Consider the following 203-nt stretch of genomic DNA (forward strand, 5'->3'; position numbering starts at 1 on the left):
AAAAAAAAAAAAAAAAAAAAAACTCTAGGGACAAAAGAAAAGTATGAAGCTCTAGATTATGTACAAAAGACCTTCCCCCTTATAAAAAAATAGGGAATCAAAGAGAAGGTGGGGAGGGAAATGAGAAAGAGTTAGAGCTAAGTGTTGTAAAAAGAAAATTAAAGTCCCTAGTTGGTTGAGTCAAAAGAAAAAGAGAGTTGTTC

Source organism: Brassica oleracea, chromosome C2 (genome assembly GCF_000695525.1).
Source record: "Brassica oleracea var. oleracea cultivar TO1000 chromosome C2, BOL, whole genome shotgun sequence".
NCBI lineage: Eukaryota > Viridiplantae > Streptophyta > Magnoliopsida > Brassicales > Brassicaceae > Brassica > Brassica oleracea.